This window comes from Bidens hawaiensis, unplaced genomic scaffold, assembly GCF_021521415.1.
Source record: "Bidens hawaiensis isolate Kalapana, Puna unplaced genomic scaffold, B.hawaiensis_p1.1 tig00009513_1, whole genome shotgun sequence".
In the NCBI taxonomy this organism is placed as follows: Eukaryota; Viridiplantae; Streptophyta; class Magnoliopsida; order Asterales; family Asteraceae; genus Bidens; species Bidens hawaiensis.
Genome location: NW_027491706.1, coordinates 111,948 through 129,746, shown reverse-complemented (window position 1 = coordinate 129,746; position 17,799 = coordinate 111,948). Strand labels below are relative to the sequence as shown.

General features: G+C 39.1%; 2 pseudogenes; one reads left to right on the top strand and one right to left on the bottom strand.

The window, feature by feature from the left end:
* Positions 1-11,068: 11,068 nt before the first annotated feature.
* On the top strand, positions 11,069-11,182 carry LOC143532632 (small nucleolar RNA R71; annotated as a pseudogene).
* A 6,102-nt stretch (positions 11,183-17,284) lies between these two features.
* Positions 17,285-17,383, bottom strand: LOC143532631 (small nucleolar RNA R71; annotated as a pseudogene).
* Between the last annotated feature and the right edge of the window lie 416 nt (positions 17,384-17,799).

Here is a 17,799-nt window from a genome sequence, read left to right as displayed (position 1 = left end):
GAGTCGATGTTTTAGAGTTTCGCCCTAGCCGAGCAGTAGGGGCCACCCGTCCGAGGTACTTCTAAAACCACCACTTCTTCCGCTCGAGGCGTCTATCAGGTCTCGAATTATACTAGCATCACGGCTGCCTTAGAGGCAATGTAGAGGGAAATTAAGGACTTGAAGAAGGTCGTTCAGAGGTGCGAGATCTGATAAGGAGGGCACGATTCAGTTGATTATCCGGTTGATAAGTAGGAGAAGGTGGACTACTTGGGAAATTAGAATAGAGGACCGGATGCCTATAGGAACCCCGGATGGAGGAATAGCTCCAATTATGGTTGGAGGTCGGGAGGAAATGCTCAGGGCTTTCAACCGAGACAGGAGAAGAGTCAGGCTAGAGATGCAGAGGTGGCAGGGAGTTCAAGTGCGGGGAAGACCAGCGGTATGGAACCGGATGTCACACCCCCAAATTTCGACTAACGGAGTTTTACCGCGAGGCGTGTGACATACCAGGATCTAGCTCATTCGTTATACCAAACAACCAAATTAAAGTATTCATAACATCTATTTAAGTCTCATTCAAACTTGAGAAAACAAAATCCAAACCGACAATTTAAAAGTGTTACGGAAGCGTTAAAGTAAGTGTTTTAAGATAAACAATAAACCATGTGTTTGAACGCGCGCAACCCATCATGTATAAACAATGTGAAATAAAAGTTCATGCGACGAGTGTGACTCCTGACATATGCAATGCAACCCGCTCCTTAGCACACCTAGCAACCTGGGCAAATATAAATACTCAAGGGTCAACACGAGATTGGTGAGTTCATAGGTTGTAGTAAAAAGTAATATATATAGTATAGATAGTATACGTAGCATTAGTTGTATATGTAGATTTAGCACTTTTCAAATATACCAGGGTAGCTAACCCGTTTACAAGCTACTAGACGTTTGAACCGAAGCTGATTGTCTGTATGCCTTCTTACCAGGTCTATCACAAAACACTGGTGATGTATGTTAGGACAATTTACACCTGTCCGACCTCCAGTCGAGTTATAGTAGGTGGGGTTTGTCAAACCCAGTAGTACTACTTAAATTTCCCTGCGATCCTATCCTAATGGTTCAAGGTATGTAAGGACTTTAAGTGATATGAGGGCATCTAGTATACACTTGTGATATAAAAGAAACTACATAAATCCAAAGTAAGTCGCGGTCTTTTCATCCAGAAAACCAGTATGTAAATATGTCCATGTTTTCAATCCAGAAAACAAGTAAGTCGCTGTGTTTTCATCCAGAAAACCAGTATGTAAGTATGCCCATGTTTTCAATCCAGAAAACAAGTAAAGAAAATGTTTGTTGTTTTCAATCCAGAAAACAAGTATACGAAAATAGTTTTGTTGTTTTCGATCCAGAAAACAAGTATACGAAAATAGTTTTGTTGTTTTCAATCCAGAAAACAACTAGGGAAAAAGCATGAACTCACCTGGTGATGTGTAATGGACTTTTCTCAAACCAAATGTATGCACTTGACTCGTTAACTTTTACCTAGTACAAGTGTTTAAGCTATGAGAGTGTGTTTAATAACACATGACTCTAAAACTCACATATGGACCCACACATAAACACAAACTTGACCCGACGACTCGTTGGTGATAATGAGTAATGTCAAATATACCAAAAAGTCCTAACATGTATCCACACATTATATCATGGCAAAGCAACCAAGTATTCATCTTACAGCTTAACTTATAATCATTCAGTTCATGAGATAGATTTTAGCATGTACAAACTGATTTTATTAACTATGCAAAACTCAAAGATAAATTCTACAAAATTTATCACGGTATTATAAATGGATTAGGTTTCTCTAAAAGTTTTTATTAAATTTTTATCATGTATAAAAAGCTCACAATAATTCAATCATTGCAGATAGGTACAAACAGTTTAGCAGATTGCGCAACAAAAAATATTTTCATGGTTCTATCAATTAATATATCTAAATTATGCAAGGCCAATTGGGTTGTCTCCTAAATTCATAATTCTAAGTTCCAGAAGTGGAACTAACCCATTTGGCTTTGTCAATCTCAAGTTATGAGGTCGGGAAGTTAGACCAGAAAACATCTTCCCAAATCAGATTAGATATGCAATCTTGTAAAATCATAAAACCTATCTTCTGTATATTCAAAAATTACAATTCATAACTTTCTGGAAACTAGACTAGATGAACTATATCCTAAAATCAAGAATATATTAAAAAGCATTCTGATTTCAACAAAGATCGATCAATAATCATGTATACGACAACCCTAATGTTCTACCACAACAATAAATGAACCAACATCATTACAACCATCATAAAACCTCCATATTACAGAAATATTTCATATCGTATTAGGGCTTTTCAACACGAACACTAGACAAGCACGTAAACGAGTTATTATCGATGAAACACTTACAATTAACGATCATACAATGATGTTGATGACTCCTAATCTTCCTAATCACCCACAAGCTCCCAAAGTGACCCAAGAACTCATATTTTTCGTCCAATGACGGCTGGAAAGGGTTATGAGGTGATTAGGGTTTGAAAAATAGGTTATAAAGAAATTTTCCTGACCTGGTCGTCCCCCGAGCCCTGCGTAGGATGAGGCCTCGGGCTACGAGACGCGCGAGGAGCTTAAATTTTTTTGTTTTTTTTACACTAGACTTTTAATAACTAATTATAATATGGAAAAACATTTAACACATAATCACTTATCATGCAATAATTAAATCATACAAGTTATTAAAGTAACCGGTTCGACATTAATCACCAATGCTTACAATAGGACTCATGTGTGTGACTTGTTATTGACTCATGTAAATTTTATGCGTGACGTGCGATATAACGGAGTTGGGTTGACGGTGTTAACGTGGAAGAGCGAGGTGTCACACCGGATCTTAAGGAGTTTCTAACAAAGCAATCTATTATGCTTTCCCACCTTATTGATAGAGATAGTAACACACAACAGAGACTTGCTAAGCACGACACGTTATTGAAGAACCAGTAGTCGTCATTTTTGGAGATGTCTCGAAAGGTGGCTGCGATGATGAAGCATATGCTACCTAATAAGCAGGTTGGAGCGTTTCACGGAAGCACCGAGCTTAACCCGAAGGCACAGTTGAAGGCGGTGACCACCTGTAGTGGCAGAGGAGGCGATAGAGAGCAGCCGGCGGTAGATTATGAGGAGCCGATGGACGAGGATATAGGGATGGAGGCTCCTTTGAGGATGCACAAGAGGTGAGGCCCAGGAAGTACTGCGTCAAACGGTGAGTCTCCAGTGGAGAAGGTTGCTAAGAAGAAGATTGAAGAGAAGAAGAATCCCGAAGTCGATCTTACTCAAGTTTTGTATCCTGCCCGTCTTCTATGGCAGAAGTATGTGGAGGAATATGGACAGTTCTTGGACATGTTCAAACAGTTAAAAATCAATCTTCCGTTTGTCGAAGCACTCCAGCATATGCCTAAATATGCTAAATTCTTAAAAGATCTTCTTTCGAACAAAGAAGCTGGAGGGGCTTTCGACGGTATGTCTAAATGAAGGATGCTCTGCGGTAGTCCAGAACAAGCTGCCGGAGAAATTAACAAACCTGGGACACTTCACGATCCCGTGTTTGTTTGGCAGCTCGACTGAGAGCTACGGGTTGGCCGATTTAGGTGCTAGCATAAATATTATGCCATATTCTCTCTATAAAAAGCTAGACCTTAGCGAGCCGGTCCCAACGCGCATGAGTTTATCCTTGGCTGACCGTTCGGTCAAATATCCATGGGGAATCATGGAAAACGTACTCGCTAAAGTCGATAAATTCGTTTTCCCCGTGAATTTTTTATTCTTGACATGAAGGCTGACGATCAGTTCCCGCTCATCTTGGGACGACCCTTCCTGCGTACTGCTAAAGCGCTTATTGACGTTTTCGACGGTAAAATTACACTTCATGTAGGGGAGGAAAACGTCACCTTCGATGTCGTCAAATCGATGAGGAACTCCAGTAGTCAAGACGATTCCGTTTACTTTCTTGACACGTTCATGTCTCAGTTCGAGCACTTCTTGACTACATCTCTGGAGCAGATTTGCTTAATCAGGAGGACGAGGTTGATGTTCCCCCGGAGCATGACCTAAGCATTCTTGCTAGCTCACCTCCTGAATACCCCGAGGTGTTCACGGTTGCCGATAGCACCGTGGGACTGAAAGAGACACCGTCGATTGAGGCACCACCATCCCTTGAGCTTAAAGAGCTACCTCCTCATTTGGAGTATGCTTTCTTGGACGATGAGGCCAATTTGCCTATCATCATTTATTCTTAGTTGACAGATGATGAGAAGTCAAGGTTGGTTGATGTGCTCAAGGCACACAAACAGGCTATTGTGTGGAAACTCATGGACATTTAGAGCATCAACCCGAACTTTTGCACGCACAGGATATTCATGGAGGATGAGTACAAGCCTGTAATCTAATCTCAGAGGAGGCTCAACCCTAACATGTCGGAGGTAGTGAAGAAGGAGGTTATCAAACTCCTCGACGCTGGCCTGATCTATCCCATCTCCGATTCTTCATGGGTGAGTCCCGTTCAGGTCATCCCTAAGAAGGGAGGGATGACAGTTGTCACTAACGAACGTAACAAGCTTATTCCGACTAGGACAGTCACTGGTTGGCGGGTTTGCATTGACTACAGGAGACTTAATGACGCTACTAGGAAAGACCACTTTCCTCTTTCGTTCATCAATCAGATGTTAGAGCGTCTGTCGGGACGATAGTTTTACTGTATTCTTGACGGATTTTCAGGTTATTTCCAGATCCCGGTCGCGCATGAGGAAAAGGAAAAGACCACCTTTACATGCCCATATGGTACCTTCGCGTACAAACGTATGCCTTTCGGGTTATGTAATGCTCTGGCTACTTTCCGGCGTTGCATGGGAGCGATATTCCAGGACATGATCGAGAGTTCTATGGAGGTTTTCATGGATGATTTTTTGGTATACAGGGACTCTTTTGATCAATGTCTTTCTAATCTTGAGAGGATGATGAAGCGGTGCATAGAGACGAAGTTGATGCTGAACTGGGAGAAGTGCCACTTCATGGTGACTGAAGGCATTGTGCTTGGGCATAAGATTTCGCACGACGGAATTGAAGTAGACAGAGCTAAGATCGACACCATCGGTAGACTTCCTCCACCGACTAGTGTGAAATCCGTTCGTAGTTTTCTCGGGTATGCGGGTTTTTATCGTAGGTTCATCAGAGATTTTTCTAAGATCACCCGAGCCATGACTCGCCTTCTAGAGAAGGACATCACATTCGACTTTGATACTGATTGTCTGAAGGTGTTTGAGTTTCTCAAGGGACAGCTGGTTAACGCCCCTATCTTAGTAGCACTCGACTATAGCTTACCCTTCGAGCTCATGTGCGACGCTAGTGATTTTGCAGTCGGGGCTATTCTAGGTAGCGAAAGGACAAGCACTTCCATCTTATCTATTACACGAGTAAGACCCTCAATGATGCTCAGGAGAATTACACGACTACCAAGAAGGAGCTTCTAGCAGTGGTCTTCACGTTCGACAAATTCCGTTCTTATCTCATGCTGTCCAAAACCGTAGTTCATACTGATCATGCGGCATTGCGATACCTATTCGCCAAGAAAGATGCCAAGCCTCGTTTGATACGATGGATTCTCTAGCTTTTCGAGTTCAATATCGAGATTAGAGATAACAAGGGAGTGGAGAATGTTGCTGCGGATCAGTTATCACGTTTGGAGGATCCGAAGAGAGAGGAGAATAGAGAGGACGCCATCGGGGATAGTTTCCCCATGAGTCGTTGATGATGGTGAGAGTGAGATCTGAGAGAGAGCCAGTCTTATACGTGAGTGCTGAAGAGGAGGGTCTGCCATGGTTCTCTGACATTGCGAATTATCTGGCCGAAGGAGTGGTGGTCAAGCGCACGAGTTATCAGCAGAAGAGGAAGTTTTTCGCAGATGCCAGCCATTAAATATGGGATTCACCATATTTGTTTTGTGTAGGCGTCGATCGAGTGTTGAGGAGGTGTGTGAGTAGGGAAGAGGGCCATGAGATTCTTATACATTGTTATGAGGGTTTTACTAGAGGCCACCATGGCTCGTCTTCCACCTCTAGGAAAGTTTTAGATTCTGGCTTCTATTGGCCATCGATTTTCAAAGACTCACACGAGTTTGTCAAACAGTGTGACGCACGTTAGCGCACTGGTAACATCTCATCCCGTAATGAGATGCCCCAAAACCCTATTCAGGTTTGTGAGGTTTTCGATGGTTGGGGCATTGATTTCATGGGCCCGTTCCCTTCTTCTCGAGGGAACCGATATATTCTCATGGCTATCGATTACGTTTCCAAGTGGTTTGAGGTTCAAGCCTTGTCCGCTAATGACGCCCGAGTTGTAGTGGGATTTTTGAAGAGGTTGTTCTATCGGTTTGGTACTCCCAAGGCCTTGATGAGTGATAGGGGCACGCACTTTTTCAATGCCCAGATGGAGAAGACATTGGCACGGTATGGGGTCACCCATCGGTTGTCCACCACCTATCACCCACAGACGAGCGGGCAAGTGGAGAACGCAAACCGAGGAGTTAAGCGTATTTCGGAGAAAACTGTCAGAAAGAACCGCAAGGACTGGTCCAATAAGTTAGATGATGCGCTTTGGGCTTTCCGCGCAGCTTTTAAAATGCCTAATAGGACCACACCCTTTAGGATGGTTTTATGGGAAAGCGTGTCATCTGCCGGTTGAGTTAGAGCATAGAGCATATTGGGCGTTGAGATCCGTTGATCTTGACCTAACCCAAGCTGCGAAAAACCGGTATCTCCAAATTTATGAGGTAGAGGAGCTGCGAGATGAGGCGTACGCGAGATCATGGAGTTACATAGAGCGTACGAAGGCGTTGGATGATAGGAAGTTGAAAAAGGTAAAAGAGTTCAAGTGTGGGGATCAGGTGTTGGGTATGTCCTAATATGGTGAAAGCGGCATTCCCGCACGGTGCGGTTGAGTTAGTTGATCAGGAGGGAAGAGCATGGAAAGTGAACGGCCATAGGTTGAAGCATTATATTGGTGGGCTGATTGAGTCGATGAAGACGTGTTTCTCCTCGACATCCCTAGGTTGATTGATGACAGGGATAGGACCTCAGGTGAATACCCGAGTGTAGAGTTTGTATATGTTTGTATTTGTTTTCTTTTATTTTTTGTATTTTTAGTCGGTTTTTAAGTTTTAGAGTCTGTTTGATATCTGCTTTGGGTGCTTTGAGCTTTGTTTTGTAGGTTTAGATGCTAACGTTTGTACTTAATCTCCATTCGGACGGGGGCGTTCTGAACTATTATTTGATTGTAGAGGGGACCCAAAATCCGCGGCCGCAAATGAAATGCTATACGGTCGCTTTATTGGAACATGACATATGAAGATCACTGCAATATTACCAGGGGAGTCTGTTTCATTTTCTTTATGCTTTGTTTTATTTTATTTTATTTCTGCTTTATTTTTGTCTTTTTCCTGTCACATATTGAGGACAATGTGAAATTTAAGTGTGGGGATGGGAAACTGGCGTTTTTTTAGGTAGTTTTAAAAAAATAAATAAATAAATAATTTTTAAAAAATAACACAAAAAAAAGTATATATTTATATAAAAAAAATTAAAAAATAATGTTAAAAATAATGTCTCTTGAATTAATTGTTTTGCAACAAAATAGAAAATGATAGAAAAATTGGGGATTGGTTTTCAAAACTACTAATATATATATATATATATATATATATATATATATATATATATATATATATATATATATATATATATATATATATAAGAAAAAAAAGAGTAGAAAGCGCACATAATTTGTGATGTGTCGGTAGGCCCAACTAGCCTTGAAAGGTTTCCCCTAATTATTATTAATTTACCTAATAGTCATAAATCTTGTGGGTTCTAATCTTGAGGGGGGATAGTGAAGCTGAAAATTCGATAATGCATAGCGAGTATTAACTTAATCTTAAAACCTTGAGGTGGTGAGAATTACATGCACTTCAAATTTAGCACGCCACTTTGTTTTATGAAAGTAAATAATGAGTGGTGGCGCCCCGCCATGTCCATTCTTTTTACGAGCTTAGAAAATAGTTATATATTTAGGTAAGAGATGCCTAAGAGCACAAAGTTTTGTTGCACGAACGTCAAATATGTGCAAATATTTTGAATAAGAAAGTTATGCAAATGCCAAAGAAGTATTCACATAAGAAAAAAATCAAAAGTATTAGAAAAAGAGGTAAAAAGGCACATACTAGACGGGGCTGAGAGCTTACGTGTTACCAAGGGGATGGTGACTATGAGGATACACTATTGGGGTTCAAGGTTTTTAGTCAACAAAAGTTGGAGGCCTGAGACCATCATATACTTGGTTGTAGCTCGGGTGAAACAATGTTGGGCCGAAATCCGCTAATATAGTTTTAGGTTTAGGAATTGCTCGTACGACTTCATTTGACCATTCATCCATCTAAATTCCACCTAATTGCATTTTCTTCTTACCATTAAAGGGTTTTTAGCTTACGGTGATAGGTTGAACCAGTCTACTTCAACCCGGTTTTTAATTGTCTTGATTATGTTTGAGATGGGGGTAAGCAGATCTGTAACTCTTTAGCTGTGAGACCCATAGGTTTATTGATATCACTTGAACTTAATCACTGAATATGATAGGGGGCTTGATAGGTTGGTGGCTGGGTTTAAGTGGACAACAATATCGGCAATCGCGGGTTGTTGCGTTTATCTATTATTAATTAAAGTAACTTAAGTGTTTTGAAAATCAGTTTTCCGATTATGATTCCATTGCAAATAGCTTTTTCAGGGACGAAAAATATTTAAGTTTGGGGATATTTGATGTGGTCTCAATTATACGTATTATTATATAAATATTCCCTATACTTTTAAGTCATTTTGAGCCAAGTTTTTATTGAATATTATTATTATTTGGTTCATGTGTGAGTTTAATGGTTTCAAGAGACAATGAGCTAAAATACGGTAATTCCACTACGAAACCAACGATTGAAAAGTTTAACATAATTTATCTAATAATAATAATAATAAAGACAAAAAGAAAAAAAATATATAAAGAAAGTAAACGTCTCCTAATATGTAATAATAATAATAATATATAATAATCACAATACATAATATGTAATAATAATATATAATAATAATAATAAATGATTGTTATGTCGTCATTTTGATTTCTTTTTGTGATAATTCAATTATGGGCAGGGACCATTTGGTAACTTGGAAAAAAATTGAAAGAATAGCCGACATCATTACTACATATATATTTATGTTGATGTCATGTTAAGGGAGGACAGAAGCTAGCTGCCATCTCGTCATATTTCTTGGTGATTGGAAACAGTATAAGATAAGGGGAGACAACCTCACGCCAATCAAGTTACAATTTTGAGGTTTATTTGGTTTTTGTGGTTACTGTTCGTTGGGAGAAGCAACACGAGACATATATATTTTTTTGGGTTCCAAGGCAGCCATATTATCATAAACTTTCGGAGGTGTTCGGGTTCATACCTACTCATTCAAATACGGTTCTCTTGTTTTTAAATTTTATTATGAACTTGGGTAATGAACCAATTTATTTTATTATTGTTTTGAGAATGATTATTGGCTAGAACCTTTTTAGTTATCTAGGATTGGTTTGATGTTTTGTGATTGATTAAGGGTTTAAACAGTTTTCGGGAATTGTTTATTGGGTTTTGATTAATTAAAACTTTTGATCAGATTTATTGGATGTTATTTATGCGTATTTACTTCTGATTTGTGCTTGAATGAATGTTTCACATGTCGCTTGATTGAATGTCTTTCGATTATAGGTGCATGTTAGGGTTGTTTACTGTGTGTTTGCAACTTATTTATGGTTTATTAGCTCATTCACCATAGAAACTGATTTTTAGCATATTATTAGAAGTTAATATTCTTACTTGCTTAGATATCCGACGGGTGATAAGCTGTTGGGTTTGTCTTTGTTATTAGGGTTTTAGGTTAAACTGTTTGACAGGAAGTTTGCCTAGTTTTCCTTAGTTTCACTGCTTACCCATGTCCTTTAAATCTCTTCTATACCACCCCGTGTACTTAGGTGCATTGAGATAGTGAAACCGACAGGTTAGCTATTTTTTAGGGTAATTAATCATAATTGATGAACTGATAGGTGAGCAAATAAGCCGGCGCTTTTACATGATCTTTAGGATTTCCTCTTAGGTGGCACCTTGATAGTGATTAGGGATCCATTAGGTTTCCTAGGGTTCGTATTTTTAGATTCCCGGTTCCAGTAGCATTTTCCCGTAACCGATAAAAGCCCGAGTCATCACAATTTGGATTTCTTGCCTAGGTAACAACTTTCTCATTAGTGTTTTCGTCTAAGTCTTAGAATTTTAAGTTTATTTTATTAGTTTAATTAGTCTAAGTAATAATTAGTTTTATAATAAAATAAATAAAAATCCAAAAAGAATCTTTTTTCTTAATTATTAGTTTATTTAGCTTTTAGAATCTAGTTTCATTAATTTAAATAAGTGTCTCTGGGGTTCGATATTCCCGGACTTCCCATAGCTATTCTACATCCGATAGGTTCACTTGCCTATTGCTAGTGGTTTGGTTCAGGGTATTCTTGGTTTTTATTACTCGTTGTGCTAGGTTATTAATTGAATTATTTTTATATACCACTTTTAGGCACATCACATGCCCTAGTTCACCACACCGTTCACAAACCGGATATGCTTTTCCCGACTTTCCTTTTTCTTTCGTACCAGCAACCATTAATTGATTTAACTTTTTTCTAACCTTGCCATCCGATCATCTAAACTTCAACTATCTACTGCTTTCACCACTGACCTCTTTATTATTCTGTTCGACTGGGCCTGTCTGTTAGAGTTCAAAGCATGTCTCTCAAGATGCCCCCAATCCACATGTTCATCATTAGTCAGAAAAGATCCATTAGTGGTAGATTGGAGGTCTCGCAAATCGTCAGTCGATAAACCATCATGGAATGCCTTTATCAATTCCCATAAAGCTAAACCATGGTGAGGGCAAATCCTCAACAACAACTTGAACCGCTGAAAAGCTTCATAAAAAGTCTCTCCTGTACGCTGCTGATAATTTCTGATAGATTTTCTATTTTCTGAGGTTTGCTGTGACGTATAATACTCATCTAAGAAATGTTGTGCCAAATCTTGCTACGTATAAATACTGGATGACGGCAACGAGAGAAATCACTACTTTGCTGTATCTTTCAGACTAAATTGAAAGACTACCATCTTTACCTCATCTGCAGTAAATCCTTGACTGGATATTGTTGCACAGATTGAGTTAAAATCACTCTGTAAATACGGCTCTTCTGTGGCCTTTCCATGAAATGTGGGTACTCCGGTTAGACTGCTCTGCCTGATTGAAAAATGTTCTTCTATTTTTCACCGGAATAATAATTGGCAAGGGATTTGTAGCCACCTGTGGAATAAAATGACTCTGAACCCCTCGGACTGATGGTGGAATGAACGCTCTCGGGATCCCTTCATCAAACTCATAGACGGGACGTCTCTGTGCCTGCCGATACCTCGGTTGCTGATTCGGTTGACGATTTCTATTAGGTACCTGATCATCTTGAGGGTATTGTTGTTGATTCCTCTCGATTTACCGACCCCCATTGTAATCCTCATACTCTTCTTCATCTTCCTGCTCAGGATCCCACTCTTCCATCCCATCCTCGTTTCTAACTCTTTCGTTACCCAAATCGAATCCGGTATCGTCTTTCGCAAATTGAAATGGCCCTTGACGGTTCCTTGTTTAAGAATGAATTGATTGATTATCGTCAAGGTTTTGCGGTCTTCGATTTTGGTTGCCACCCCCACGGTTCACTTGATGTCTGTTACGGTTTACATTCAGATTTTGGTTGAATACAGGCTCGTTTTGTGGGATTAATTGATCTTGGTTCAATGGTTTGTTTTGGGGTTCGGGTGGGTGTACCAATGGTTCTTGATTGTTTTGTGTACTCATGTTCTCCTCCTTCGGTTTTCTGTTTAAAATTGCTTTTTGAGATGCTCGGTTTCTCTTTGCTGTCTTTTCAATCTCAAGATCAAACTGAAGTGGTTCTTCCTCGCGAGAATATCTTGTTTGCATTAAGCTGGAGAATTCTCTGCACACACTAAAACACCAAACCCCACGTAAAATCAATGAAGAAAAAGAAATAAAAACTGAAATTAAAATTAAACTTAAATGGACTAACTAACTGATGATTGGTTAAAAGTTAGTTATTATTATATATTAATTAGTTATTTTTAGTTAAATAAATGAACGCACATCGGTACTTCAATCGTTGTTATGTGTTTTTAGGACATTGGAAGTTATGGAGTTTAACGAGGATATTTACGAGCTTGGAATGAAGATTAGAAGTAGAAATTGGAAGTCCACGTATCACGAGGCATTAAAGAGATTAAAATAATTTTATGGTGAAATTGCATCTTCGTGCGTCGCGAAGATGCAGGAAGGGCGCGATACGCAAAGTTGCAGAAACCAGGCCCGACTATTTTGTCCTTCGCTCGTCGCGAAGGAGCAAGCCAAATCATCTTCGCGTATCGCGAAGATGCTCAAGTCGGCCAAAGTTAGGGTTTTTCACTATATCAACGATTTTTCGACCCTATTTGAGATAGCAGCTTCCAGAGGCAGAAGAGAGAGCCGATAGCAGTTTCCGATCATCCCGAAGCTTCCGGTTTGTCCTAAGATATTATGTTCATCAAGATAAGTACTTTAACGATTGTGTCGATGTCCGGCTAATCGTGTGTTTTCATTCTAGGCTAAGGTTTTGTGTGAAATACTGTTAAAAACAAATTCTTGTGCTAATGAATAGAGCTTGATTGATTTTATATGAATTAATTAGTTATTTGGTTGATTAAGGTTTGTTTTTGAGATTATTGATTTGTGTAACGTTTGTTTGGTTGTTCATCAACATTTAAGGTTTAAGCTCTTGTTTCATTGAACTAGAATCGTCAAACCTTATGTAAGGCCCCGAACCCCGGGAACCCCACAGTTGGTAATCATTCAAACACTCGTAAAATTTAATAAACTTAAAAACCGTTTCATCCATTAAAACAAACGTATCAGAGTATAATTTTTTGCGGAAAATATGAAAAATGAAATAAGTTCCCGAAACCCGGGAATTTTGCCCAAGAACCAAAATCAGTATAACTTTTATAAGTTTCATTAAAATAAAATATTCATAAACAATTCTTCCTTCCAGTATGCCCTTCACCATCCAAGTAGCTCCGTGCCGTCCAAGCGATAAGGCATCCTCTTCCAAATCCTGAAACTTACACTAACATGCACACAAAGTCAGCTTAAGCTAAGTGAGTTCAAGTTTTAAATAAGTAACAAAATTCTTAAATAATCATTCCAACGGTTTTAAAACGGTAATGGAAATACATCGGTTAGGTCACCACATTCGATAAATAGTCATTCTTACGTATAAGCATCTCTATACGTGCATTCCTATATATATATATATATATATATATATATATATATATATATATATATATATATATATATATATATATATATAACATTCAATAAATAACAGTCAGGGCTGAGAAAACATACAACCCAAACACGTAACATTCAGCGCATGCAAACACAAAGTAGGCATACGCAACATTCAGTAGTCGAAACGACTACAAACATTCAGGGTCGAACAAACGTACAACCCAAACACGTAACATTCGGCGCATACAAACACAAGGTAGGCATACGCAACATTCAGTAGTCGAGACGACTACAACATTCGCCAAATATTGGCCATTCTAAATATATATAAATATATATATATATACATACACATTCTATAACATTCCAAGGCCTACCAATACTAGCAAGCCTATGTAAAACCATTCAAAACATTTCATCAAGTAAGAAAAACACCTAGGTGTGCATGCTAGCCCAAAACTTAAAAAGAGTTAAACGGGGCATCAAGAACTCACCTGAGATCGATCGAATACTTGCAACGAGCTAGGAAGTTCCTAAGGGCAAAATCACAAGCAAGGGCCTGTAAATTATACATAACGCGTTACTAAACTAGACTGTAGGAACACTCTAGCCTAATGGGCCGTACAAGCCCAACACTTTGGCCCAAGGCCCAACACTTGGCCCAAGGCCCAAAGATAGTCAAATCGGGTCGAATGCGCGTGAAATAATCCTTAAAACCATTTGTTAACCGAATCAGCCCCGAATGGACCAAATTCCGTCTTAAACCTTTTCATTCATCATAATTATGTCACCCGAGTTGATAGGGTTGACGGTTCCTTTTTACAACACTTACTTTAACATTTAAACGAAAATTCGCGCACCGCCGACTCGATTGACGAAGCACTAACCCCGACAGCCCCGAGCATCAAAAAAATAATTTTCCCACAGCCCTTAGACTCCCCTAGGGCCATGCAAACTGATTCGGTTGGTCATCCAACCGATTAACGCGTCAAACTCAACAATTCTAGACAACCGAACATAACAATCAAACTACAACTAGTTGATCAACTTAACGAACACCTAAGAACATGATCTTTGAGTATGATATACGGGACATACCTAGAAAGATTGTGGTGCAAAAACTCACTTCAAACAGCCCCGACAAGAACACAATTGAACATCCACCGGTTAAGCCTAAAACGAACTTATCGATCAATAACGAGTAAAACGTGTAGATTTTAGCATGCGAAGATGCATTTAATTACATAGGATAACCTTTAAAATAAATTATTAAATTTTTACCAGACTTTAATAAATGTCTTAGGTTTATAAAAATATTTTTATTATATTTTTCTATTGGACACAAAAACTATTAAAATTCCTCCAATACAGCAAGGTACGTGCAGCTATTTCAATGCGCAACAAAATGGTTTTATTTTTATAAAATTCATTACCGAACCAAATTAAACGATTCCAATTGGGTTTGGTTCCTAACTCAAAATAATAACTTCCAAAAGTAGAACCAACCAATTTGGACCTGTCGAAAAAAGGTTATGACGTCGGGAAGACAGACCAGAATCCGTCATCCCGCATCAGCTTTGACACTCGATTTTATAAATTAATAAAAACCATTCAAATCTCGTCCAAAAATTACGTATTATACCTTTCTGGAAACTAGACTCAAAGTATAACATCATGGAATCAAGAATCGATCAAAACCAATGGATTATCATCGCGTTACAGACCCTACAATAAACGTATACGAATCTGTCAGCAAACTGTTATCATCAAAACTCAACTTTAACGACCAATAAGCGCGTTAATATGATCAATTAAGGTGTAAAAGACATGGGGAATCATAAAACCGACCTTAAATTGAAGTTTTCACGGATGAAATTTGGCTGGGCAGAAGAAAAACGAGCAGGGGGGGTTCTCTTGGCCGATCGGCTGCTGCTAGAGTTAGAGTTAGGTTTTTTTTTTTTTTTTTTTTTTTTTTATGATATAATATAAGAAGTTACATCCAAGTCCCTCTAAATAGAAGTATAAGGCATTATGGAGGAAAAGTTAAATGGTTTAACGTACCGAGATGACGTAAAGGCTTCCAAGAAACGTCGGTTACATCTCGAGAATTAAATATACTTTACAAGCTTTAACTCTTGGAACCGAAATTAACGGGCGTTACACCTTATCATTGAGTTAGTTGTCCTACACATAGAATTGGCAATTGTGGAGTCCGGGTTCATGTGTGTTAACAATTCGGTTGAGTTATCGTTTGTCATCATAAATTAAACTATAGGACTAGCAATTACTGTAAAACCAAAGACAAGAAAATCTGTGATTAACATATGGAACACATAACCCGAACCTAGAATGAATACTTTTTATTAATATAGTTTACAAAGTCTTTTTAAGTAATCATTTAGTTTTAATTTAATCATTTTCTAAAAACCGCTTGACATCGTCTGTCCGCCTTAGTTTAATAATTAATATTAGTAATATTAAATTAACACTTTACTTGAGTTCTTGTGGAGACGACCTTACTTACCCGTACTTATTATAGGTATTTAAGTCTTTAAAATTGATTGTTTGACTAGACCACGACAGTCTACGTTAAAATGGCGCCGTTGCCGGGAACTCAACGCGCTTAGTGCTAGTTTAGTCTAGTGTAGTTTAGTTTAATTTAGTTTAGTTTTAGTTTATTTCTTTTCTTCGTTGATTTTACGCGGGGTGTGTTTGTTTGGTGTGTGCAGTTAATCTTTCAGGTTGATGAATACGAGATTTTCCTGAGATAAAGGGGTGTTGGAGTTTGACCCAGAGATTGAGAAAGTTGCGAGAAGAAACCGACCGAATCAAAGAAAAGGTAAATCCTCGAGGCCAAAAGTAGAATACATGAACCATCAAGAACATAACCCACACCCAATGCCACCGGTGTTTCAACCCGATAATCTTAACCCCACACCACATCAAGAACAACTCATCCCACAACACATTCCACAAAACCCTCCACTCCATGACTTACCACCATTTATAAAAAACCCACCAAACTCGCCACTAAATCAATATATTAACCAAAATCAAAACTGTAGAGCCCAAGACATTACCTGATGAGAGATGATCTTCCGTGTGGTCTGAGCCACCAAACAATCGGGTCGAGTTTGAATATGTAAGGGTAGCTAATCGACGGAGGTTGTTCGATGATTTTGATGAGTTCGAGGATGAAGAAGAGATGAAGGATGTTCAAGGGGGTCAGTATTATAGAAGACAACAACAACCCCCTCGAAACCGAACACTCGAACCCGTTCAACCACTGAGAAATCGTTGAGCCCAAAGAAGACAAGAGATTCCCGAGCCGCAATTTCCCGAGTACGAGTTTGATGATGGGTTCACGAGGGCATTTGTTCCACCGCCCGTTCGGGGAGTTCAAAGCCACTTCATTCCACAAGTGGCCACGAACCCGCTCCCCATTGTGATCCTGGTTAGAGAAGGAAGAACGTTTTCAGTAAGACAAAGCAATTTAACCAGGATGCCTAGTTTTCATGGGAAAGCATATGAAGAGCCATACCTACACTTGAGCGAATTTAATGTGATTTGTGCCACCATCTCAAGTCAAGGGTTCACTGCTGATGAAGTCAAGCTAGTGGTTTTTCAGCTCAGTCTCAAAGATCTAGCGAAGCAGTGGTTCTTAACTTTACCGTCAGCAAGTATTTACATGTGGCAAGATCTGGCTCAGCAATTTTTGGATGAGTATTACACACCACAAAGAACATCCGAGGCCCGAACCTCTATCAGAAATTTTCAACAAGGATCGGGCGAGACATTCCATGAAGCATTTACGAGATTCAAGAGGTTGTTAAGAACTTGTCCTCATCATGGGATTACATTATGGGAGTTGATTAAAGCATTTCATGATGGATTATCGAGTGATGATGTGCGTGATCCTCAGTCAGCCACAAATGGGTCATTTTTAACGAATGATGAAAATGAAGATTGGCAACACTTGTAGCGGCATGCAATGAACTCGAAGAGACAAGCTCAGTCGAACCGCAAGGTAAAACGGGCGGTTGTGAAATTTGTGGATAGTGGAGAGTCAGATGATCGGATGGCGAGGTTAGAAAGGAAGCTAGATCAGTTAATGGGGGTAGGAGTGAAAGAAAAGGGCAAGTCAGGAAAGGCGTATCCAGTTTGTGAGGGTTGTGGTAGATTTGGCCATGTAGTGGCGACGAGTGGAGTTGTGATGGAAGACGAAGAAGAGGAGGTGAATTTCGTTCAGGGTGAAAAGAGGTACAATAATG